Source organism: Crotalus tigris, unplaced genomic scaffold, assembly GCF_016545835.1.
Source record: "Crotalus tigris isolate CLP2741 ecotype Arizona unplaced genomic scaffold, ASM1654583v1 scf7180000024434.2432810, whole genome shotgun sequence".
Lineage (NCBI taxonomy): Eukaryota > Metazoa > Chordata > Lepidosauria > Squamata > Viperidae > Crotalus > Crotalus tigris.
In genome coordinates this window covers 681,594-706,856 of record NW_024100603.1, presented here as the reverse complement: position 1 = coordinate 706,856, position 25,263 = coordinate 681,594, and the positions used below count along the sequence as shown (strand labels likewise).

At 36.7% G+C, this 25,263-nt stretch overlaps 1 long non-coding RNA gene across 1 annotated transcript; it reads right to left on the bottom strand.

Moving 5' to 3' along the window:
• Positions 1–13,309: 13,309 nt before the first annotated feature.
• LOC120302585 lies at positions 13,310–24,471 on the bottom strand. Its single transcript, XR_005555171.1, has 3 exons — positions 24,063–24,471; positions 22,622–22,773; positions 13,310–13,506 (listed from the first exon to the last, which is right to left on the bottom strand). It is a non-coding gene; the product is annotated as an uncharacterized LOC120302585 (long non-coding RNA).
• Positions 24,472–25,263: the final 792 nt, after the last annotated feature.

Here is a 25,263-nt window from a genome sequence, read left to right as displayed (position 1 = left end):
TAAAAAGTCTACATTATCAAAAAAAAGAGGCTAAATTGAGATTATACAACAAAAAAATCCTAAATAAATGTGATTAAACTAAAGACAACAAAAACACAAATAGAAAAAGTCCATAAAACATGAATCTATATTAATCAATCCAACCATTAAATTTGTCAATAAAATTTAGATCATTTAGCAGAATACCGTATTATCTTCTCTCATCTTCTCTGTATCATCATCTTTTAAAAGAGACTTTAAAAGAAAAAGATAATAGGCTCATTTCCTGGATCCTTAAAATCAGGAGAATAATGTTCTTTTCAGTTATGATCCTTGTTGCTATGTATCAGGCTCTGTAGAGATGGTAATAAAGCTCCTTGTGAGATAATGAAGTCCATGTTTCTGATTTAAAATTAAATATCATATAAAGATTTGTAATTATAATATTTCTTCCCAAAATTATATTATCATAAATGGAAATTTGAAGCCAAAGTAAATCTATAATAGAACAAAACCAAATCAAGTGAGTTAAAAATATTGAAATTTTATACATTATTAACATAATTTATGCCATTTTTAAACATTATTCAAGAGGACTAAATAATTTTGAGAACTAAGTAATATTTTCTTATAAATTAATGTCATTTTAAAGCATGTGAACTATATTTCACATTTTTAAACATTTGAACCCACTGATTTTCAGAAACTGGATATTCCAATTTTCCTTTCCACGGTTCAAATATGTTACTAATACTGATGTTTATATCACCTTACAGAATTGAATTGTTGGTTTCTGTTCGTACACTTAAAGAGGTTAAAACTGTAAATCCTCAGAGGCTGCTAAAGTTCCAAGATCTGTTAATCCCAATCAATTCCACAAACTTGCAGATCTGTAAAAGGGATCGAGAACGCTTGCTGATCAGGAGCTCTGTAAGAAAGTTCAGTTCAGTATGCTGTAACCCATTTCACATGTTTGCATCCTTATGATAGACCACCAGTAGGATTTATAGGGGTTAAGAAGGGCATGTCTTTTGGGCATGCCTACATTTCCCTAACCAAGGGGAAAAAATTACACAAGCCTTTAGAATCTTGTATAATGAAGTTCCAAAATCCTATGAGATCACCACATATGGGGAGTTTGTAATTTCAGGGAGAGGGAGGCAGATGGAAGGAGACATTCCCCTTTGTGTCCTTTGTACAATCTTTTTTAAAGCCATAGCATTATGTATTTGTTATTTCATGTTTCTGTGATGGTGATAAAATTGGGGGGGGGAAGCATTGCCTAGATTTAGTTTCTTGGGTAAGAAAGAATTGGAAATATGCATAAACAATGGAATCAGACAATACCTCATTCAACAGACTTTATTTTTTAACTATAGCAACAAATTCTGAACATCCAAATACCTGCTAGCCAATGAATCCATCACATTCTGAGTTGACGCTCTTTCCTTAAGTCCGTTCCATGTAAATGTATTATCTTTTACTTATTCTCAAATTTATAACCCATTACGCACTTGTCTTGCTTAGTACATTGAGAATTGAATTTACACAATGAAATACACAAGTGCAACATATGACACATTATAGCATGCCAATAACAAAATAAAATAAAATAAAAATAAAAACATAAAAATAAAATGAAGAGAAAGGAAAACTTCAAGCTAACCAACAGCTATGGTTACTAACATTAAAGTGTTCTGCCTGGGAAAAAATGAACGGAAGGCTCAAAATGTAAGTAACAAGCTGGCAGTCATTTGGACCATGTGCCTGGCAAAGTATCAGAACAGGGTACAATCCTGCAAGGATCTTAAAGGCTTTGCTATGGAATTAAAAGTGATTTCCGAATAGAGGAGTCAGTGCCCGGACAGGCACCACTTAATACATTCCAAGGCATTAGCTAACCAAACTTGTACCAATCCTCCATCCCATTCACCCATATAATCTGTGTCTAGTTTGCATTAGCATAGAAAGCCCCAATGTTAGGGCTACTCATCTCAGACTAACTAAACTGTGTACTCTGCAAGGAAAAGCTTGCAGGGAAAGGGTTAATGTGTTTTGATATTGGCAGGATAATAGGGTTTCTTAATGGGGTTTTGAAGGAGATGTCTTGAATAAACAAAGCAACCAGAGAATTAAGGGGATGAGTAACTGCCTTACTGTCTACAACTCCTAATCCTTTCTTAGTTTGTCATGTGAGCCTGAGGTTATACTATCAGAACAAAATACCTTTATGAACTGTGCTTTATGGCATTTACTATAAATGCATAGCAAACTGTACTGGCTGCTTTATAAAAGAAGAATATTCAGGCTTCAATTTTTTGCCAGAAAAATATCTAACCTGACAGTAATATCTAGAATTACCAAATGAAGTATCCATTATTATTGACTGAGCAAGAGGAAAAAAAAGCAGAACACTAGAAGCAATTTGGAGTGGTGGGGAAGAAAAGAACTGAAGAATTATATTCTTTTTCTATTGACATATATTTTAAGTTATAACATTGAGGGCATTGTTATACCTGATGCATTTGCTTTTTAATGTATGCTACACAGTGCTTTGCCTAAGGATTCACAATCTTCTCTTTCATTCTTCCAGCCATCATCAAAGATATTTCAACATTATGTCAACATTGCAAATAAGAGCAGTTAGAAGAGAGTTCGTATCTTTAGGCCTCCATATACCTGTTAGATATTCTAGACTTAAGTTCAGTTCCAGAAGCTAGGATTTCTGGGTATTTAAATCAAAGTGTAAAAGGCATTGAGTGCTCTCTTAGTAGGCATTCAATGTCAATTTGCACCAATCCAAAGTAGGAACATTCAGGTCATTGTTTGATTTCTTACCTATTGCACTACAACATCTTCACATTGATGTTTAACAACACATTTTTATGTATTGTTACCATTTGCTAATTATCCATGAGCGCTCCTGGAAACTGGTTCCTAAAAAGTGGAACATTATCTCTGCATTTGTGCTCTAGGAGAACAGGCTGCACCTTAGAATATATTGTGATTTTAAATCCCAGCCTACTACATTTGCAGTCAATCTTGGGTCTTTAATTGCTGGATTTAATACATGAGTTATTTATCTTGTAATGGACCCTAATAGACTGAACTATCAGGTACATAAAAGAATACAATATTTGTTGATTTATTTTTCTTTTTTAAAAAAACAGGGTTTAAGTAGACTTGTTTGATTGCCAAAATAACACATGAAGAATATAAAAAGAGGAGGAAATATATTATGAGATCATGTATCATGGGATCTGTTACAAAAACAAGAGTATAACTGAAATATAGCTCTTGGTCACAGGCCATAAAATCAACACTAGTTTAACTTGTCGCAAGCTTGTTCATGTGTGGCTTATTGCCCTTTTCCTTTTCCATTCATTTTTTAGATTATTTACCTATAAAAAGATATTAGTCTAATATATTTGTACAAATATTAATTTTCAAAATTTTGAGTATTTTTGGTATGGTCTGAAGAAATTGTTTATTAAATATTAATAAAAATATACTAATAATTTTAGAACTGGAAAACAACAGTTTTTATTTTATATATAACTAATCATATGATGTTTACTGATGATCTCACTGTGGTTTTAGTTTTCCTATTAAGAAGACTGTGTATTGTAAACTTTTTTTTAAAAAAAAAATAACAGTTTCCTATTTAATTTCATCTCTAAATTTAAAGTAACATTTGGAAATGAGTGAATGTTCTTAATTGAAAGGCACAGGAAATAACCCAAAAATTATGTGCAAGGCTTTAAATTTATGAATAGTGGGAAATTTGAAATCAAAAGTGGCCTTTCCAAAGAGATGAAACCTAAACAGTTTCTGAGAAACAGATACAGTGGAGCAAACTGCTTCTGATATTCCCTTGCTTTCATTCAACATATATTATCTCGACTTTAGTCAGAATAAGACTAAACTTGTAGATGCAATTATTTCTTCTACAGAAGTAACCCTGATCAATTTCTTAGAGAGAGGTACCAAGAGTTTTATTCAAAGAATACATTTCATAAATTTTCAGCTGGAGACTTGTTAATCCACTCTATTATTTGATGGATAGAATCTAAAAACAATCACAAAAATGATTTAGGATACATGAATACACACACACACACACACACACACACACACACACACACACACACACTATTGACAAAGGCAGAATGAAAGGCAGCAAAGACCCAGCCCTTGCAATTGACTAATACAGGCCTGATATTAGGTGGGAACTGAAACAAAGTCACTAGGTCAGCGGTTCTCAACCTGTGGGTCGGGACCCCATTTGGAGTCGAACGACCATTTCACGGGGGTCGCCAAACAACACAGTCCGCCATTTTTTTCCCCTTTTCCTTAGCTGTGCTACTCCCTTTTATTCTATTGGCTTTTGAAAGCCAATAGAATAGACTCTCTTGAATAGAGTCTAATTCTATTGGCTTTCAAAAGCCAATAGGAATTGTCCAGGCTATCTCTGCCCTACTGAGCCCGCCAAAAGTCCCATTCTGCATCAAAGGCGAGCTGTCTGGAAGTTTCCACCCCTCCGTGCTGAGCAACTACTAAAAATGTAAGTAAAAGAGGGCCAGGGGTGGGAGGTGGGAGGCCGGCGGGTGCAGGGAGGGTTGCTGGCGTGCGTGGGGCCCGGCGGGTGCCTTACCTCCCGGTGGTTGGCCTGCGCCATCTCTTCTGCTTGCCAACTACGCCTCGGCCGGTGCAGGGGGCAGCACCACGCATGCTCGGTGCTCCCAGGCAGGGAAAGTCCTCGACTTACGACTGGTTGGGGTTGCGACATTAAAAAGGTTGCGAACCGCTGCACTAGGTGAGGGGGCTTAATCTCATCAATGTTTCTCTTCTGGCCAATTAAAGACGATGACTATTTCCAGCACTGCTACAGGTAGTCTTCAACTTACAACATTTCATTTAGTGATGAACAGCATTGAAAAAAATGACGAATGGCCATTTTTCACACATATGACTGTCGCAGCATCTTCAGGGTCACGTGATCTACATTCAGATGCTTGAGAACTGGTTCAAATTTATGACGGTTGCATTTGCCCTGCAGTGACCATCTTTTGCAACCTTCCAATAAGCAAAGTCAATGGGGAAGCCAGATTCAGTTAAGAACTGAGTTACTAATGTAACAACTGCAGCGATTCACTTAACAAATGTGGCAAGAAAAGTAAGAAAATGAGACAAAATTCACTTAACAAATTTCTTACTTAGCAACATAAATTCTGGGCTCAGTTGTGGTCGTAAGTCGAGGACTATCTATATTACCTCTTAAAAATAGTTTTCCTTAACTATAAATAGGCTCTGCTTACACCATCAAACCTAACCAGTTTTTCCAATATGATCTCATGATCCCGACAGGGAATTGCAGCCCTAGAATTTCCCATTCTCCAATTCAAAATTCTTATTAAAAATCTTACAATGCTTTTTATTGTTCACTGTTCTCCTTTCTTGTAACACTGAGACCCAAGGATCATTGAATAAATCCCTGCTTATTTCCCCTTAGTGTTGGTCACCTTACTTCTGCATCTGATGAACTTTTTAGCATGACCACCAACATCTAGTATCTTTTTGGTGTGGTTATGCAAAAAACCCAGCTGTAATGGAATTGTGGATAACAAGGGACACCTGTATATTAAAAAAATAAATAGCAGTAGCCCTCTCAATTGTTTAATTGGCCCAAAATGATTAATTGATCCAAAGCCATCTGCTTCTGCTCACATATGAGATTGATCCTTTTTCCCTAATGTCATTTAGAATGGTAATAGCAATAATGATTGCTGTGCTGCTATTGGCTCTGCGGTTGCAATTTATCCTAAGTGGAAATGTGAGCAAGGTGATCCTTGCATTGCTACTGAGAAGAGAAATTCCTATATTAAGCAGTGTGAATCCCTGAGTTAAAAAGATGTAGAATTTTTGTGTATTATTTCTCTGTGCTACCTCTAGCAAAACCACTCATTGCATCCAAATACCTTCCATTATAGACTCCGGATCACAATTTTAAGAATATCAAGTAAAATTCATGCTCCTTGTTTAAGGTTTATGAAGTCCAAATGAGAACAAATGTTACCATTAAAAATATTCATTCTACATGGTCCCAAACCTCTAAAGAGCTATACAAGAATAGTAATGAAAGAGGCATAACAGGATTTGACTGAAGCTGCTGTTAATCCAATTCATTTCTTGCAAAATATCTCACAAAAAAATGAAACATGATTTTGAATCTTGGTAAAATGAATGTAAGAATTAGGGGTTTGTATTTATTTGTGTGTGAATAATAGTAAAATTATTTTAAACATAGGTAGCCATCTTTTTCACCCAAACATTAACCTGGTGCTCTACCACAAGAGCTAAAACATAAAACAGCTGTTTCTCGTGCACAAAATATGTGTGGGTAAGGGTGGAGGAGTAGCTTGAACAGTTCAGTGGCCCTTTCACACTAGGAAGCTTTTAGATAGCTCTGAATGGAGATGGATTTCTAGGTCTCCTGGGAACTTGGGCACTTCGACAACCTTGAGGTGACACTGGGCTTTGGATCATTTGAAATAAGTGAAGAGAGTTCACATTGAATTCCCCTCCCATTTCCTGTTTTTTATTTTTTCAAACAAATGTTGCTGCTGGTCCTTTTTTACCAAATGTTTATCCTTTACAAGTTATTCTTGGGAAAGTATATATTCTCCATATATTCTTATGCCATGCAGGATTCTCCCTAGGAATCAGCAGCAAATAGGCAGCTCCATCTCATTTTTTTTTTTTACCTCAGACAATCTCATAGGCCACAGGCCAAATATTTTATTGCTGCCAAAAGGTATTTACTTCAATTGCATATTAAATAGATGTTTCAATGTGCAATGATGTTAGGAAGTAAATTACCCTTTGTTCTATTGTTTCTGGCAGGGAACTAACACAAAAAGTATCTTGCTCTAGATTTTCTAACAGGCAGTATATCTTAGGCCTCTAGTAATGCTTTATCACATTTCTTTCGTCTACTTTTAGAGTAACCATTAAAAATCTTACAGTATTTTAGAGCATGATTTTTGCTGTTGGTGGTGGTGGTGCTTTTGCTACAATGAACTAAGGTGGTATCCGTCTGGAAACATTAATGTGTTAACTGATTTTCACTTTTTTAAGCATGCCCTATATGCTTGAATGATATGCATTAAAAAATAAAATATGTTTGTACAAAGGACCATAAGTTTTACACTTTTCTTGAGTTCCAGGTTGGAGATTTTCTGAAAGGTGCTCAGCTCCAATCAGTCCAACCCCCTTAGGACTGATCCAGACAGGTTGGAGAGCTACTTCTTGGGTATCTTGGAAACAGATCTGGGATATCTGCTTCTCTGCCCACTCAGGTCTGTCCATATTGGGATGTTGTGCAAACCTTGTATTATCATGTCTTTCATTTATGTTCAATCTCCAATTATTTAGCAAGTTATTCTGTCTCCCTGTAGTAAATGATGCAACACACTTCACAGCAGATACATAATAGGTCAGCAGTAGGGCTTTATTACTTGATGAATAAACTTTCATACAAGCATTTAGAAAAGAATACATTGCTTGACAGGAGACAAGCGTGGGTTTATCAATAACATCATGTAAAACCAATGTAATCTCCATTTTCGATAGACTGAGTGGCTTACTGACCACAGGAATGCAGCAGACATAACAGTGCTTTTTAGCAAAGCATTCACCACCCTTTCCCATGAGATTTTAGTAGAGAGGTTGGCAGAAAATGTTGGACTACGTACCAAAAGATGGATGCAGAACTGAACAGTCACACCCAATTAGTGTACATCAATAATTCTGCATCAAACTGAAAGTACTATACAATGAGTGTTGGATTAAAAATATTACCAAATCTGCAGACAACACAACAATAAATCTCTTAGAAGATAATATCAAAATTCTCCCCTTCGGAGAGAACAATGCTACTGTATGTACAATGCAGACCCCTACCTTGAATTTTCTTAAAACTTTCTAAAAGAAAAACAAGCAAAGGATTGTTTATTGCTGTTTTGGAAATATACATGCAAGCATACCTACCCATCAAACAATATTTTACAAGACACAGAAAGAAAATAAAAAAACAATATGATAAAGAAATTATAGGCATGACATAAGGAAATAAAGCTAGATTATATAGTACTAAATCTATTCATTTATATTCATTTATACCAAGAACTTATAATTTTTTTGCCATAACATTCCAACTTTACTGTAATCATAATTTTCCCTAAAAGTCCAAACACCAAACAAAGAACACTAATTAATTAAAACAATACAATGAAATTTGGGAAATCTGGATTCATTGCAACAATGTACAACTAAAAGTGTCTTCTGGATTCTGTCTGCATCTCTCCAAGACTGATAGACCTCAAAGTTTGGGAAACCCTGCTCTACATTTTTTTATCTCTAAAACCATCCTTACTTTTCACCACAAAATAGCTGGTACCAATTCATATGATCCAACAAATGTTTTAGCCCTCTCACTTCCCTTTGTAGATCACAGATATTGATATCGAGCACCTCCATTATGTTTTTGTCAGTTGAGATTTTCTGGTAAGAAAGAGGAGAGGAGGGGAGAGGATTGTAGACTACATTACCCATCTGCAACATTTTCTGCTAATAGTAAGGACAGTACCATTCATTTTGGGGTATATTTTGAGGATTGTGCTGCTTGCAATTAAAGCCATTTTAGAGCAAACACACTCACCCTGCAAACCAGGATGTCTAATATAGTGAATACCTATATTCTTCCCTGCATCGCACTAGTGAAAAAGTGTGCTATTTCTTTCACTTGCTTTGCATCTTTTTCTCTCAGTGAAGATTATTTGCTGGAAATCTGTTGACAGAAGAGCTCCCTAGTTATGGGTCTTCCAAGTTGCTTGAAACATTTTTTGTACAAGACTGCATCAGAGTATATAATTGTATAACTGATTTTCTGTGCTCTGTGAGCCCAAACTGCAATCTTGTGGTATCCTTGCTTACGAAGTAACTCATATTAAGCACAGTCACTGATTTATTGTCTCCTTTGCCTTGTACATAAATAATTCACAGAACTATGGAGAAAAAGGGTTGAGAAGGGTGAAAAAGCACTTCCATTATGCCTACACTGCTCTATTCTGTTATGTTCCAGATCTCTTTCTATTCTTTTTTTCTAGTTTATCATCTTTATTTTATAACTAATTGCAAAAAATTACAAAGGCATACCACACTATTAAAGAAGCAACCCAGCCACAAAAGCAGAGCAATAAGTATAAAGAAAAAAGAAGTGGGCTTGGAAATTGTTATAAACAATTTTGTCAAAATATGCACCATGTTGCTTGAAAATCCGGCTTCTCACTTGCCCCAAAAGGTTACCTTGCTCAGCCTCTCAAAACCTGAACATTAAAAGTACCTGTTTATTTTTCCCCTACCAAAGACACCTTCTGGAGAGTCTACTGTTATCCTCCATAATATACTATATAGAATGTTAACCAACATTTCAAAGGAATGTATGTCTGCTCTATCTAGAAAGTGGGGACCTTTCCCTAGTGAGTTCAGTTGCTGAAGAAGTCTTGGTCATGAACCCCATATCAGAAGCACCAGTTAAACAAAGACATCAGATAATTGCCAATTTTGGCATTTCTAAGACCTATCAGCCCAAAGTTGCTTTGTAGCCATATATTTCTGGACAGGGACAGTCTGCCTGTTTGCCTTCAGGGATATGTCCATCACTGCTGCGTTTCTTCTACTCCCTCCACCGACCCCCACCCCCAGGAGTTGTTTCCCTTTGAGCCCCAATTAAGCCAAGTCTCACACCAAAACAAACATGTTCCAGGCCTCTGAAGTACATGTTGGGGCTCAGACTGCCTGGTGCCGGGGCCAGTCTGGCCTCAGGGAGTGATAAAACAGCTTGAGAAGATCCTGACAAAGGAAGTTGGGGCTTCAACCATGTCACAAAACTTCTTTTAACAATTAATCACAAGGGAACAAGAACCATTGACACTAGGAAGAGAGAAATTGAACTTTTTCCCAGTGGATTTTTCTCTTGGTCAGATCAAGATTGTGTGAAAATGGTCTCTGCACGATGTTCTAAAATTTTTGTAAGTTTTTTAAAAAGTATATTATGATATTTTATGATACTTTAGCTACACTGACATCAACAGGGAGACAAACTCTGCACCTAGTGGAATATATGTTTTAGCCAAACTCCATGAAAACTATCTTTATCTGCTGATGGATATACCCAGTGCTTTTTTTCTAAAAAAAAAAAAAAAAAAAAAGGTGCCGGAACTCACACACATCATACAACCCGCCTTCCCTACCCTACAAGATTCCATCCAAAAAAGGTGCCGGAATTCCGTTCTGGGCGTTCTATGACAAAAAAAGCCCTGGATATACCTTACACTAAAGTCCAATACACCCTTTCCCAAACTAGCACTCACCAGTTGTGCTGATCTAACTCCTGAACATAGGCTTTATTGGTTAATATTTGTAGAACTGTACTTCTGCATGTGATGTGCACTTGTTTGAAGAAGACTGGATGATCAGAATCTTGCAGGCTGAAGGTAATGCAAGATTAAGTGTTGAAAAACTACAATGTGCCTGATCTTCAATCCAGTGTCTTAATAAGGCTCATTATCCGCAGTTATAAACCAAACATAGAATACATACATATTATTATGTCATAGTTTAGTGAGCTAAACTTTCACTATCCTTCTGCCAAATATTGTAGATTATATATCTATTTTAACTGCCAAAAAAATTTCTGAACTTATTTTTGTTTGCAGCTGACTTATTTTCTCTACAGTCAGCTTGCTGAAAAAGTCCATGTAATTTAAGAACTTGCAACTTTTTACAGAAGAAAACTTTTATCTACTAAAGAATGTAACCAGCAGTTACATATCAATTTGTATTAATTAATTATGAATTTCTTCCCTAAAAATACAGACTAGCCTCGGATGCAAATTCTCCTCTTGAAAGAGAAGAAATTAAAACATAGTGGTTGTGTTTTTTCATTGATCAACTTGACACTAAAATATGCTTTTTGGCTGCTTGCTTTATGGGAACTTTAATTCCTAAGAGATCTGGTACAATTACAATTTACAGAAGAAGCATGGGTAATTAAACAATGTTAGATTACAGGTACACTTAATCAAATAATAACAGTGACAACAACAACAATATGCTTTCATGCAAGATAGGTACCAGTAGTGGGATTCAGCCAGTTTGCACCAGTTCAATAGAACTGGTAACTAATTTTTTGTTGCCCAGGCCCAGAATGGACTTCCAGAAGCAGCATCCACACAGAGAACCAGTTGTTCACATATTTGAATCCCATCACTGATAGGTACCCTCTATAAATCTAGATTCAGTGGTGGCTTTTGTATAATATATAAATAGGATTATATCTTCACTACAAAAAAGTGTTTGATGTTATATAACTATTAGCAACTACGAAGCATCTATTAGTTATAAATCTAAAATGCAGTTACTGTATATGTCCAGATGTGACATCAGCAACTTTTTCTTTCTGTACCTTTTTGCTCTTCAGCTGATCAACGTTCTGTATGTTTCAGTATGAAAAACTGATCAAATTTCTTCAGCTGTTTGTCCTGAATAATTATTTCTCAAATTAGATGTGAGATGGTCCAACCATGACTGTATGGTATGTCCAGGAACAATACTGTTTATTTTGTTGTTGGTTGCATTTGTTGTCATTTGAAACAGAACATGTTCAAGCTTTCGATTCAGTGTGAGGTTTTCTACAAATACAAAATAATATTCCTGAAGATTTGAACAAAATATTCAGCCAATCTGTTTGTAGATGGGTGATACAGTGCTCGTATTATATATCTAAATCTATTCTTTTTTCATGAATATTGGAAATTGCTTTAGCTAAAAGTTGTAGTTCATTGTCACTCACTAATGGTTCTGAGACATCTGTTCTTGAAAAAAGTTTTCTCAATATAACTACTGTGTGGGTGGCTAAAATTAGTTTCTCCTAATTTTTCTCTGAATCATCTCAGCTGTGATGGGAAGGCTCTTGATCTCTGTGAGAGAGAAAAAATGTCAAAGATATCCCCATTTGATTTGGATTTTGCATTGTTTACCTTGTGCAAGTAAATTAGTTAATTAATTAATTAATTAATTAAATTTGTATAGCTGGCCATTGCAAACTAGAAACTCTGGGTGGCAAAGAATCATAAAAACAATTAAAGCATACAGAATGCAGAATAACAGAGTTGGAACAGAACTTGGAGATCTTCTAGTCCAATATTCTGCTCAAGCAGATCCTATACTATTCCAGACAAATGGTTGTCCAGTCTCTTCTTAAAAACCTCCAGTGATGGAGTACTCACATTGGATCTCTCTTTGATAAGCTTCCATCCATTATTTCTTGTCCTGCCCTCAGATGCTTTGAAGACTAAGTCTACCCCTGCCTTCTCTGTGACAGCTCCTCAAATATTAGAAGACTGCTATTGTGTCACCCTTATTCCTTTTTTCGTTAGACTAGACATATCCAGTTCACAACCATTGATCGTGTGCTTTAGCCTCCAGTCCCCCAATCATCTTTGTTGCTCTTCTCTGGAGTCTTAGTATCTTTTTTGTATTATGGTGACCAAAACTGGATACAGTATTCCCAGTGTGCTTTTACCAGTACAGTATACAGTAAAGCAGTATTAACACTTCCCATGATCTTGATACTATCCCTTTATTGATGCAGTCTAGGACTACATTGGCTTTTTTGGTACCTGCAGCACATTGCTGGCTCATACTTTAATGGTTTTCCACGAGGACTCCTAGATCCCTCTCACAGTTATTGCTGCTGAGGCAGGTACCACCTATTCTATACCTGTGCATTTGGGTTTTTTGCTTAAGTATAAGACTTTACTTTTCTCATCGATGAATTGCATTTTGTTAGATAGGCCCCAGTGTTTAAGTCTGTCAAGTTCCTTCTGAATCATGAGTCTATCTTCTATCTATCTGGCTATTTCCCCTAGCTTGGTGTTGTCTGCAAATTTGATGACTGGTAAACAACCACTTAAGTATGAGCCAGCATATTTCTATCCTCTCATCTAAATTATTTATAAAAATGTTGAAGAGTACTAGGCCTAAGATAGAACCTTGGGTACTCCACTGCATGTTTCCCTCCATGTATATGTAGTTCCATTGAAGACTATATATTGAGTGCAGTTGGAATCATCAGTTATGAATCCATCTGCTGGTGATGCTTTCCATCCCACTTTTTTTTTAATCTTACCAAGTAAGTAGTCTGTGGTCTATTTTATCAAATGCCTTGCTGATGTTGAAGTAAACAAAAGCAATTGAGTTTCACTGATCCACTAATTTAGTCACTTTATTGAAGAGTACAATAAGGTTTGTCTGGCATGATCTGTTTTTGACAAATCTATTTTGGCTTCTATAGCTTTTAGTAATAGCTTTGCTTGTTTCTAGGTGTTCATATATCTGTTTTTTTTTTTTTCTTTTCCAGGACCTTCCCAGGTACTGATGTCTGGCTGATTGATCTGTAGTTTCCTGGAAAATACAGGAAGAAATTAAATGCAAATAGCAGCCAAGAGATATTATAATCCATTGGTGTCAGCATAATCAGGAAACAGTACATACATAATCCATCCATTCACATTTTCATGATTATATATCCTTTTGAATCCTGTGTTGAATCTGTGCCCTCTGAGGAACAAAACCCAATGATACATTTAATCAACAGCTATAAACAGAATATGTTTTTGTAGAATCGTGACTGACATCAGAGGCTGCTGATCAGCAATGAGAATATACTCTATTTGCACAAATACTGGTTAAAACATTAATTCCAATTCCAAAAGCCAAACTCAAAGCCTTTTTTTTTGTTCTGCAAATATGCAAACATTGGGCTTCCATTACCATCTTTCATGATGTGTGACATAATTATGCTGATATCCTAGTTCTCGATGTATGACAATTGAGCCCAAATTTTCATTGCTGACCAAGGCAGTTGTTAAGTGAGTTTTGCCCCATTTTATGACTTTTCTTGCCACACTTCTTAAGTGAATCACTGTAGTTGTTAACTTAGTAACACAGTTGTTAAGTGAATCTGGCTTCCCCATTGATTTTGCTTGTCAGAAGGTCGCAAAAGGTGATCACATGACCCTGGGACACTGCAACTGTCATAAATACATGCCAGTTGCCAAGTGGCTGAATTTTGATCACATGACCACAAGGATGCTGGAAGGGTTGTAAGTGTGAAAAACAGTCGTAAGTCACTTTTTTCAGTGCTGTTGTAACTTTGAACAGACACCAAATGAAGTACTAAGTAAAGTGCTACAAGGCAGCATCAGTAAGTGCATGTGTGATAATATATCTGATATTACTATTTTTTTTTGCTTCAATGAAAATTTGTTCGCATTATTTTATCAATTCTCATATTCTGTCCTCTTGTTCAAGAGGTGAAGCTCAGTGGTTAAATTTGGCAAAAAAATTGTTATAATAATTAACAGTTCTTTAAAAAGATCACAGCTGTGACACATCTTCTGATCTAGAGGTATTCATGACTGCTAGAGTTTTCTCTGCATACTTCTGCATTACACGGCAAGATATAATGCCACCTTTAAAGAACTCACGTGTTGTTGCAGCATGCTGCAGGGACAAAATCTAATGAACTGTGCAAAACTGATTTGAAAACTTAAAAGATGTACCACATTTTCTCCAGAGCCAATCATGTCATTTAAACAGCACTGGACAGCCTAGTAGCACTTGGTACATGGCTCTCTGCCAAAACTTTGGTGCAGATGCTAAAGAAATAACAATATAACCCTTTGCGTGTATTTAAGATGATACCTAACTTAGAATCTTCCTCCATTTCATTAATATCTAAGTTACTACTAGGTCTATTTTGCTGACAGGTCACCCAGTAAAGAAAGCCACAAGCTCCTCAATTCTAGGCAAGAGATATTGTTCAGCCAATAATAGTATATTAATAGTATTTTTTAAATCACCACAGATTCTGAATATTCTCTCTCTCTCTTCAAAAACACATTTAAAAACCTCAATGTTCATATACTTAATATGTTTTTATTTTATTTATTTTTCATCCATTCAATTTGTATGGCTACCCAACTAAAATGACTTTGAGAAGATTGCAGACAAATTTAAAAATGATCATAAAACCAATGCAAACAGAACACAGATAGAACCAACAGGCAACTGAGGATATCAAAAAAGGTTACCACCTTTAGAGTTGTTATATAATATACCAGCCCAAGGACTGCATGTATAGACAGGTCTTCAATGCCTAATAAAAGTTCAATAGAACCATATGAATGTTATGTGGGGGGGCAGCTTTTTCACAGCACAGGTACAACAGAAAAGACATGCTTCTACAAATGGCATTGCTTGATAGAGGGAACCCAGATAATGCCAGCTGTGTTGGATCTGGTGGGATGAACAGAACTAAGGGGAGGCAGATAGTCTCACAAACTATCTGGCATTATCTAATGAAGAGCTTTATAGATGATAACCAGCACCTGGAATTGAAGTCTACTGGAAGCCAATTCAGCTGGCATTGTAGAGGTGTAATACAGGTCTACTGACTATGTCCTTAACTACCCACACTGCTGGTTTTGATCCAAATATAAATTTAAGGGCACCTCAGTTTGTACCATAGCTTTCATTCAGGAGCTCAAAACATGTTCACTCTTTTATCTAACTCTTTCCCACCACACCAGCACCTCTCTGACATAGGTTGGTCGAGAAAGAATGATTGGGCCAAAGTCATTCAATCAGCTTTTGTAGCTGAGAATGGCCTTGAAATCTCAGACTTTCCAGTGGCAGTCCAAACTTTAACCACTGACCACATTGGCTCTTTTCTGGTACTTTCTGAAATCTGTTTCACATAGTCAGATATAAGAACAGTGGTTGAGAAAAACATACCAAAACAATTTCTTCCCAATGTGATAAATCAGCCTCCATTTCATTTCCAGATTCAATTTCATGTGAGGTTTTAGCCATTTGGTTGGCCTTTCTACTCACAGTTCTGCCAGAGGGCTCTGAATTCCATGGTTAAATTCCTGAACTGTTGAAGAAGATGCCTAGTATATTAGTTTCTACCAGGACAGGGTTCTGCAACCTTGACAACTCTAAGACTTGTGGTCTTCAGCTCCCAGAATTCCTCAGCATAGCTGGCTTAAAGTTGTCAAGGTTGCAGACCCCTGTACCAGGAGAACTGAACCATGCTAAACACCCCCCTGGCACTTTTGACTTAAGCTAGCCTTTTCTCATCCAGGCTTTGTATATATATTTTGAATCCATAGAGAGAGGGAAAAATTCCATACCAGTTGCTCACATCTGTACTACACTGTAGAATGAGATCATATCATATGGATCCTACATACCTACAGGAATCTTTCTCCATGCTCGAATGTAACAGTATACGATAGAATGCCAGGAACAGCTTTTATGAAATATTAGGGCAGCATTTTGATGATGAGCCCAAACCAGGTGCATCTTCATGCCACAATAATAACCTAGACTGCCAGCTCACTGTCATCTTATAACTGTTATAAATAGCACTCAGCTTCACCATAATAAAAATAGCTGCAAACTGCTGCATAGAATCCACAATAGAGCTGAACTAGGATGTTTTGCTTTCCAACTAACTCTGAGCACTCTTTGAAATTTAATGAAGATTTTCTGAGGCTGCATTCTTTGTTCTATCAGTTGCTGGCATAAAAAATGACAACTTTTTTCCCCAAAGGAAAATGGAAAAGATGGAAGGGGCTGTGGTGATATAGGTTGTCAACATACATCATCAACCATTGTCTCCAAGAAAAACACTGGCCAATCTGTCCGTCATTCAGCCATCCAGGGAATACATTTTTGACTAAAAGTTTACATTGCTTTTGTACAAGGGCCATCTAAAGTTAAAGACATGTATTTCCGGGTTAGTCATATTGTTCTCTGAGAAACATCTTAGATCCTGGATGCCTGAACAAACAATGAGTAAAGTACTGAATGTATGGTCCTTTTGTCTATGTGTGAACCAGTTTTCATATTTTAACAATAAATTGAATCTAATTAGATCTTTTTGCCACATTGCAAATCTAAATTGCCTTAACTCCTTTTAAACTGGAAACCTAATACTGAATATAAATTTTGGGAAAACACCAACTAAAGCTATGCATGGCTGCACGAAATAACATAGATGAGAAATTGAGGTACAATTATAAAAAAAGTACAGAATTATTTTTTCATACATTAAAATTATTTTAACCTTTTCAAAGAAGTTTGAATGTAATGACAAAATGTAAAAATATTTTAATTTTCATTAACTCAAAATTGTTTACAAAAAATATTTAGGCCCCTCTAAGACACTAATTAAGATTTCAGAATTGTTAAACTATTTCTGCAGAAGAAAGCAGGCTGAAATGGTGAAAAAGGTCCATGAAAACATTTCTAATGTATAGTGATTAATGCTACAATGTGATGCTTGCTTGTCACAATAGCAAGTGCTCCAACAACGTACAAAGTCAGCAAAACATAGCAAAGCTAGAACTCTCAATATGGCGGCCAAGGTCAATAGGAGCTCAGATTCTCAAATTGAGAGAGCATTGCATGTAATTCTGCAATGCCCTCTATACTTGGGGCTAAAGGTAATCTCCTCTCTGTCAGAAAATACTGATTGATTTCACATAGCATTTGTGAACTGCCTTCTAAATGACCAGGATTAGAAACTTTCCAGAATGGTGACCAAATCATATACCACTGCAATGCTCAAAATTACTGACTCTGACTACAATATACTCTAGATATGCTTACTCTCAGATATAAACAGGTTCTTTTTACTGAATATGTATATTCTATATTCTTTTAACTATCTTTTTTCACTCTATGAGCCTATATGTTAATAAATTAGAGTACAGCACCTACCAGATTCTATACCCCATAGTACTTTATATTACTTTATTCAATACTTTTAATTAAATTAACACTCCATATCCCAGAGGCATTCTTAGGTAGGCAGCTGCAACCTATTGCTTTCTTTTTTAAATCATCTTACTATTGCTATCATATAAAAAAGAAAGAAAAGGCAACAAATGCAAAAAAAAGAAAAGGAAAACAAGAAAAAAAGGAAGAGAGAGAGAAAAAAAACAGAAAATGTTTTAAACAATGGTATTGTACCTCTAGGAAAAGCTAACGGTGCTGTTTACAACAGCACACCTTGACCATACAGCCTAATAGTGATCAGTCATTCTATTTTGTCTTCAATTCAAAAGCAAAGAATATGAACTATCAATCAAGATTTGTAGATCTGGAGTGGCACACTTTCCATCATAACAAAATAAACTTATCTGTGGTGTGCCATGCTCAATAAATTCATAGTATCGGTATGTCCCCTCCCTTATTCTCCTAACATAAAGAAAACACTATTCCTTAAAGTGAAAATCAGCATTTAGAACAGTCTCCTGGGTTGGACTAGGTGGGAATCAGAAATATAACATCCTTAAAAACTACATTTACTAGGATTGTGCAGCGCCTGGATCCAAAGGGGAAAAGATGATTCAGAGAATGCATGGAGACTGCTGTTACACTTACCAGCAACTCCTTTAAAAAGCAGTGGTTTTTTTCTGGGCTTGTGTATGAGCCCAAGGGGAAAAAAAATGATTGAAAGATTCACCAAACAGGTGCATTCACCTCTTTCTTTGAATCTAATATTTATCTTATGTGTTTTGATACTGATTTAGATCCATTTATAGTACTTCGCTGAAACCCTTGACAAAACTTAGCAACAACTAATGAAGATGTCATCCATATAAGCATAATGTGCAGAGCAAAGCCCTTGCTCCATTGGAATAGTCTGAAAAGCCTGAAGCCCTCCCCATTTCAGACTCTGCTGCCTGCTGATTACAGTAAATGTGGCTGGAAGATAATCAGAATGGGAAAAGTTAGGTATTTCCCAGCCTTATTAATAAGTATTTGAGATTGTCTCTGATATACATCCATGCACAGTGTCAAATATATTTTTCGGAGATACATGTGTTTTAATTTAATATCACAAATGGGATCATTGAACAAAAAGTAAGGAAACCTAAGAGATTAGAAGATGAACACAGAATGTTAATTAACCTGCCTTTACAATACCGTTATCTTGGACATAAAACAGACTTTAAAAGGTTTCAAACGCAAATGATTTTGAGATACATGTTCTATTTTACATGTAAATTTAGCATTGTAAATTTCTGTTTTGAGACTACACCAAATCAATATTTATTTATTCAGTTTCTATAACTATACCAATATGGCATTGCTTAATATGTGTTCAGGTTGCAGTAAAACTTTTTTTCTCAAAGAGGTTTATTTTAACTTTTTAGTATCACTTTTTTTTTTTAGGGGCAGCTGTTGCTCAATAACAGAGAAGATCAGGTGTTGATGAGTCATCATATTTTGAATGTGATTTAGCCAGAAAAGAAAATTGTTTCTATGGCAAAACATTAAAGTGAATATGAATGAACAAGAGACCCCAGGACCAAAGTAACTCAACTGTTGACCTTTCACCTTTGAGATCAAAGATCAAATTAAAATTATAGCTGATGTGTGTTCAGAAGATTCCAATGACACCACTACATGCTCATAGGGACGTATTTTCTTTGCCCATGTGTGGACAGTCCACATGCATGTAATTCAGTCCTCTAAGAAAGGTTTTGCATATTGACCAAACCATCTGCAAGACTCTATTACCAGTATTATATTCTTCAGTACTCATTACTGTTGTCCTAAAATGCTTTTTAGAGAATCTGGGTCAATGGATCTGGATTACAAAAACACAGGGGACTATTAGCAACAGAGAATAAGGTATTGCTTGCGCCATCTAGTAGTTATTCTAGTAGTCTACATAGGGCTGCCCTTGAAGACCATCCAGAAGCAATGTGACATATGCAGTGATGAGTGCTACTAGGTTTACATATGTAACAATTCTTTGAGCAAACTGCACTTGTTTCCACTTTCGTTCCAGTGCAATTCAAGGTGCTGGTTATTGCCATTAACAAGGCCAGTTTATATGCATGACCCTTTCCTAAGGATATCTATCTGTCTTACCAGATCAGATAGAGTGGTCATGCTCCTAGTCCTCTCTATTAAACATTGCCACCTTAAGAGAGCAGGAAATGTGTCTTTTGTGTGGCAGCCCTTGCCCTGTGGCTTACCCTGAGCTTCTGCAGGCCTCTACCCTGCTAGCCTTCTAAAAAGTACTGAGGACTTGGCTTTTCTCCCAAGCACTGGGATAGGATGATGTAGGTGAGAAGGTTTTATGAGGGATTGTATGCCAAATGTTTAACTTCAGTGCCAGGTTTTTAATGTGTATTGTTTTAATATATTTATATACTATGTTGTTTTATTATTGATATTGCTTTAATAGCTGATTAGGAGCCACCCAGAGTTTGATTTAAATAAATCAATAAATTGTGAGTCAGCACTGGTTGAGTTCAAAAACAGTGACGGCCCAAAGTAACCCAGCAAGATCCCACAGCTGACAGTGGACTTGAACACAATTATTCCAAACCTAGACCAGCATCTTAACTGCTACATCACTGTCTCACACATATGAATGGACAACATGACAGCCAGTTCATTCTAAACAGTCTAAACATAACTTCTCATTAGGGGGAATATCAACAGTACATTTAAAACTTAATTAAAAATAAACATAAAAGCCTTGTTGTTGTTGTTAGTTGCAAAGTCGTGTCCGACCCATCGCAACCCCATGGACAATGTTCCTCCAGGTCTTCCTGTTCTCTACCATCTGCTGGAGTCCATGTAAGCTCACTCCTACTGCTTCAGTGACTCCATCCAGCCACCTCATTCTCTGTCGTCCCCTCCTTCTATTGCCCTCAATCTTTCCCAGCATTAGGCCCTTCTCCAGTGAGTAATTTCCAATTTTGTGCCTGCTTTTATTCATCTACCTTCCCAATTTAAAAATGATTACAGCCTTCCTAAGAGTTATTGGCAATGGCTATTTTCTGTAATGCAAGGATGGAATATTTATGTTGTTGCTTGACAGTTCCCATCCCAACTAACAAGGGCCTCAAGCCCACTGCCAGGTTTCTAACTTTGTCAGTGTTTTTCAACTTCACAACTTGAAGACGTGTGGACTTTAACTCCCAGAATTCCATAGCCTTTTCAAGTTGCTAAAGTTGAGAAACACTGCACTTTGTGATAAACAGAAACAGGAAAAGTACTTTAAGAAGCTATAAAAGTACTCAAGTGAATTATAAATCTTGTTCCATGCTCTTATGCAACAAGCCTAATATAAAATGATTGAAATGATTGTTTTTCCAGATTGAACTAATCATGTATATTTCAGCCCAGAATAGTTGAAGCTGTAGGACTTAAATGGACAGTTTCCTTTTTTTGTCTAGGTATTTAACAGCCACCATGAAATTTTCAGCCTTCTGTTGTATTCTGCAAAACCTCAGCATCTCACTGAGCTGTTATTAATAGGGAGTTTGTCTGATGTCAGAACGCAGAGACATAGAACACATTAACATTATCACATAATTATATTTAGTAAACACTTGGTGCTGCTTTGCCTTTGGTAATTGCATTTGGTAGATGTAATATTTATGAAAGGGGAAACAGAAATGTCACAGCTCATCTCCATGGAGCAGTAAAGGTCCTAGAATAAAATTGCATTAGATCTAGTTTTATGCAAGCCTGCTGCTGCCTGGCTGCAGTAGGTGCAGCAGGGTAGTTAAAATTCTTCCTGAACAAAGTGACTTCCTGGCTTTAATTTCCTCAAGTTGGGAAAACCCACACTATGGAATTTATTTATTTATTTATTTATTTAGCATATGGCATATCATACATGGATTAGCAATATATATTAACATATATATTCACCTAGATTAGTGAAACACAATAAAATATACTATAGAACAGGGGTATCAAACTCGCAATGTCACGTGACATGTCACGACATATCGTGACTTTTTGCCATTGTCGGGCAATGAGGTGGGCGTGGTTTTGCCATGATGCATCTGGCCCCTGGGCCGGCAATTTGACACCCCTGCCACACACAAACACACATTACAGAACATCTTGGTTTAAAAAAAGATTGTCCATTTTATTCTAATATTTAATCTTTGCTGAATTTATTTTTCCTTGCATTTACCCTGTTCCTGAGACCAGAAAAATATACACACAAGAGGAAAAGCTGGAAATTGAATGTGTTTATAATGAAGTTTTAAGAACTGCATTAAAAATTGATTAATCAAAACAAATTGTAAAGCTGTTTAGAGAAAGGACAGTTCTTGTGACTTTTCAAATAGTTGGAGAGATTAGCCTGCATGTAACTCACTTTTTATTCATTGAGCTACATCCTACTTATTTACTAATAATTATCATTGGCTTGTCAAAACGGTTTGAGATACATTTGTGCATCCTGTACCTAGTTGATCTTCCCGTTGCCTCTATTTTGAAAGAAATAATTTTGGGTTTCAGTTTACCCTTTTAGTGTTTCTGTTGTTTTGTAACTAGTTAACTAATTAACCTCCATAAAATTTAAAACATTAACTGGTGAAAGTTTATAATCTACCTCTAAATAGCAATAATTGAAATAAAATAAAAGTCTTTGATTATCTGGTAATTAGGAAAATATTACCTTGATAGTCCAGCACCAGAAGACAATTCCCAACTATAAAGCTTCTTCTAGGCTAGTTTCCCTTTCCTCACACAAATGCATACATCAATTTTCCTTTGATCCTCTTGGTTGCTGTTTGGGAGCAAAGTTCTATTGCCAAAACAAGGATTTGCCTGGTTTGAGAAACAAACAAAGGCAGTCATTTATCTCTTCTGTGACCCCCCTCTGTGAAGGGGTTTTACAAAGACAAATAAAACAAATAACCCAACTACTATTAAGGCCAGAGAATGACGGGCTAGTGCTACCTTCTCCTGGAGTCCCAAGTCCCAAGAGGTATTCAGTTTCAATTCCTCCACAGACCTGTACAGAAAGCTTTAAAAAAGATGAGGATGCCTTTGGGGACCAGTTATAAATACAGCTGTCAACCGCTTAGTGCTTGGCTTTAGGGAAGAATTAATGTACAGCTTTTCATAAAGTGGTGTGGCACAATTATTTGTAGAATTTATCCTGCAGAAATCAAAAAAAGAATTCCAAAAACCTATTAAAATAATTATCAATCTTAAATTTTTTTTTTGTTAAAATTCCATCCTATTGGGTTTTCCATTTCGAGGTAAGAGATGGTCATCCTGCTAACAAGAGTTTGTGGTATAGTGATTATTCATTATTTAATAGCTGACTGGGCTACTCTTTAACACCCTGCTTACAAAGTGGTTTCAAATGTACACTATGTAATAATATAATTATAATATATTAATAATTGGTATAAAATATATATAAATACAAAACTTAAAACAGTATCTAAAACACTAGTTTAATACATTTTAAAATATTTAATGTAAAATCAAAGTACAATAATAGAAACTCATGCAGCAAACTGAAGCATTACCCAACATTGTAGTTTAGTGTGTCATGCAATTCCAGCCTGTGAGATTAGCTTAATCATAACGGCATAAATCCAGTGTGTTCAATTAACTAGCGTTTTCTAGATTTTAGGAATACAAAAGTACTGACTTTCCTGGGAAATGTGATACAGAAATAAAAATGTATGGACACCACTTCACACAAATAACAAGAAAAGCCTTCTCTGTTGTTCCAGTGCCCACACACTAAAACCGCCTTCGTCACGTACATTAACCTCAGTTAGATTTACACAACTACTACGGGAGATAAAACGTGATTGACTTGTTTGTCACTCAGCGTGTCACGTGCAGGCAGTCTGGCAGTGGGAAAAACAAGGCGGACTTCTCTGCTCGCCTACAGCGGGGTGGCTAATGTTTTGTTTACTTACTCCGCACATGCCCTGTTCGAAGTTCTTAAAGTATAACCACCCTGCCAGAGAAAACATTGGGGTACCCCCTCTTCTTCCCCCCCCTCCTAGGATTTGGCCCTGCTGTCTCTTCTTGTTTACTCCCATCCCACCTTTCCGCAAAAGCTTGTTTTCAATAATAGTGCTGGTTCGTACCGGGAGGCAAATGCGGAAAACAGGCGACCGTTTTACTTCTATTTCTACTTTCCATTATAGAGGTCTCCAAAGCCCGCCGCCCCGCCGCTGGGATTCTGCACAGCTCCGCGTCTTCCTCTGCGCCTTGGCTCACAATAGAAGGCTCTTCCTTTGGAAAAGGTCCGCTGACCTTTTCGCCAGCTCCGAGCGCAGGAGCGGCTACGCCCTGCAGCCTCGCGTCCTTTAGGGTAGTAGGGTTTCTCAATTTCCTCGGCAACTTTAAGATGCGTGGACTTCAACTCCCAGAATTCCCCAGCCTTCACGTCTTGTTTCCAATGATCTCTTGACCGGAGCCGCGTTTATTTACCGGGAATGAAATGGCTGAGCCAAAATGTAAGCTTTTCGCAGGAATTACGTGCACCTTTTACAACAGAAGGCTTATGCTTTTATCCGATGTGGAAATGCAGCCAACGGACGTTATTCAACCAATGGTGATTGTTAGATCGATGTAAATCAATCTGAGCTTTGAGAGGAAGTGTAGTAGAGAAATTACTACATTTCCTCTCGAAATTATAACAGAGTGCTTTTGTCAGCCCTGCAACTTCTTCAGACAAGAAGCACGCCCAGACGAACTAATCCTACTTTTTCCCGTAAAGTTACATTAACAGAATCTTGCAAGACTGAATTTTCTCCCACCCTCTCTTTTTAGTCCCCAAGAAAGCTGGCAGGGTTCCTTCTGAATGCTTCACATATTTTTTTTTTCCCCATTTATGGGCTGAACTGCCTCTTAATCAGACCTTTGCCTGCAGTGCTGATCTTCCTGTCTCCCAAGTCCTTATCACACACTAATAAATTTTACATACACCTATCATGATAAAGCCAACCAACCTTAAAAACTAGACATACGTGAAGATTAAAGCAAATTCAGTTGGAAAAGCAAAATAACAAGCAACTTTAGAGAGGGTCTCTCTGGAAAAAGCTTTCATACTGGGAAAAGTAGGAGGAAAGATAAGAAGAGGGTGACCATCAGCAAGGTGGATGGACTCGGTTACAGTGGCCATGAGTGCACCATTGGAAAAACCTGAAAGATTAGGTCAAGGACAGATTGTCATAGGGAAAATCTAAGTGGTCTCTAGGAATAAAAAATGACTTCATGGCACTTAGAAACCAATCAGAGTCAGTCTAGCAATGGAATTAATCTCTCTTCAAAATCTCAGGGAAC